Source organism: Myodes glareolus, chromosome 3, assembly GCF_982192425.1.
Source record: "Myodes glareolus chromosome 3, mMyoGla1.1, whole genome shotgun sequence".
NCBI classification, from domain to species: Eukaryota; Metazoa; Chordata; class Mammalia; order Rodentia; family Cricetidae; genus Myodes; species Myodes glareolus.
The window spans coordinates 95099420-95102092 of NC_142028.1; positions in this window are offsets into that span (position 1 = coordinate 95099420).

Sequence of the window (2673 nt, forward strand, 5' to 3'; positions counted from 1 at the left end):
GTCACGTCTCAAGAGTTCTGCCTTCAATTTGTTTCCACCCTTCTTTTATAGATATGCATTTGTTTCTGGCACATTGAGATGTTAGTCTAAAGTGACAAGAAGAATCAGAATTTACTTTCTGGTTGCACCCATAGGAAGAGGCCATGAAGACTCTCACAAATGACAGATGTGTCTCTAATTATGTAGCTCTACCTCCAACTAGGCCTGGAAGTCGGCTCTTTGAGTTTCCTCTATTGAGACTTTTGTTTAGATCTGTACCCAATTTTTAAATTAGTTTTTGTGGACATCGACTTTCTAGAGTTCTTTATATATTTTGGATATGAGATGATGAGTTGGTAAGTATTTTTTTTTTCCATTCTGTAGGCTTCATGTGGTGGTTTCTCATTTGGTAAATTATATTGCTTTCCTAATACCCACATATATTCATGGTGTCTCTCTTAAATGTGGAAGCCAAATGATAGGAATCACTTCCTCTACTTGGTAAGAATAAATGCAACTGGACTTTGAAATCAAGAATCATGGTGATATGTTCAATTTTTATTAATTTTACCAATATTATTATACATCATTTATCAGTGGTTAATATGAGGAGTTGCAGGTCTTACCATTTCAGAGTAGATCATCTATTCTTGATGGAATTTGGAAAAAAGGAGAACAAAGTCACAAATATAATGACACTAGTGTTCTCAGCTTAAGAATGAATGCCCAAAATAAAAATTTTAAAACATGTACAGCTCTAAACACCTCTCCTAACCTTCATATCTGCACAGCACATGAATGCTGTGGGGATGGAACTATTTCTGAGACTTCCCAGCAGTGATTTCTGTGTTATGTGACAGGTGATTCAGCCTTACAAATCCTGCCCCTTGTATTGTTCAGTTTCAAACCCCGGACAAATGGTTGAGGAGCCTATTTACATCAAAGCAGACCTGGCCTCAATGCACTTACTCTCAGAACATCCCTGAACTCCTACCTGTTACCCTGTCTCCTACCCTCAGCTCTCTAGCCCTGAGTTGACCTTCCCTCAGAGACCCTTCCTAAATAATCAAGACCTTTTGTTTATCTATCACTTTTTGTATCTTTGGCCCCTGTCTACCATTCCACTTGCCACACCCTTCTCCTTTCCCATCCCCCTCTCCCCACATGGTCCAGTTCAGTCTGGTCATGTCCAATCTGAACTCTCACAGATATCTGACTATCCTCTCCCACATCTGTAATAAACATTCTCTTCCACCATATCTAGGAGCAGTCCTGTCCTTTTTTCTTCATTCACCCCCACCCCCACACGCCACACACAAACTCTCTCCTCTGATAAAATGCTGCTTAATAATGAGCCCTACAGCCTAATGTGTGGTGCATACCTTTAACTCCAACTCTGGGGAGGCAAAGGCAGGTAGATCTGTGAGTTTCAGGCCAGCGTGGCCAATATAATAGTTCTAGAGTGACCATGACCATAGCTACTTAGTGAGGCCCTGTCCCAAAACAGTAAATAAAAATGTGAGACCTCTTGCTGAGACCTTGCAGTTTTTCTCTTCTTGCGGCTCTCGCTGTTGTGCCCATGATACTGAACCCCAAATAAATCCAGAGTCGGTTTTCAGTGTAAACACAAAAGGGTCTTTATTTATCAAGCTTAAACTTGGACCACAAACCTCCAGCACACCTATGCAGTGGGTAAGAAGGGAGTGAGTCTAGGAAAAGGAAAGCTTTCAAAGGGAAAGACCTGCAATTAATATATGTCTTGGGGGTCTTGGGATTGGTTGAAGGGGGTACAGAATAAGATGATTTCTGAAAGCATCGCTCAGTTTGAGGGCACGAAACCCTAACAAACATCATTTTTCACTGGCAAGGTATCTGCGAGGGCAGGATGTCTTCAGAGACATATGGTCCTTGTTGAATTTTTATGGTCCTGCTCCTTAGCTCCTTTATTGGCTCTTTCTAGGGTATCTATTTAAATTCCACTAATGTGGGCCGCTGCTTGCCTCCCCCACATGGCTCCCCCACTGCGCCTTAAAAATGGCGCTGGCTCTTGGCCTCTCTAACATCCACCTTGGAGTAGTTGGCATCGGACCACAGCTCCTCTGCGGAGTGGCTCTGCGTCATACTCTGACTAGTGTCTGCAGTTGCCTGGGAGCCTATGAGCTATGCCCACGTAGCTAACAATCATTGGAGAACAGAGGCTTATAAGCTGCTTACGCGGAGGGCTCGGGGATAAGACGTTATTTTGTAAAGGAGATCCTGAAATAAAGCTGCTTGCTGGAAGACTCTTGGTGTTGCGTCAGTCCTTGCTGGTCGAGGTCGGGCGTGACACACTATGGCAGCACATTCATGGAACTTTTTTAGAATGGAGTCTGCAAAGACAGGTCCTTACATCACAAAGTGTCTAGCTGCCCCTCCTCCTCTGGTGCCGCTGACCAGAGCCACTTAACACAGGCAACTTTTGATTATTTTGCCTCCTGTTGTGGGATCTCCAAACCCCTCTGGATTATCTGGATTTCTCAAAGAATAAACAAAATATAGTTTATATGCTTGAAAGTAATTTATAAAGAGGAAAAAAGGAAGAAAAGAAGGAAAAAGAGACAGAGGGAGGAAAGAAGGGAAGGGAGAAAGAAGGGGAGAGGGCAGGACGGGAGGGGAGGAGGAAGGGATGGAGGAAGGAAGGAGGAAAGGAGTAAG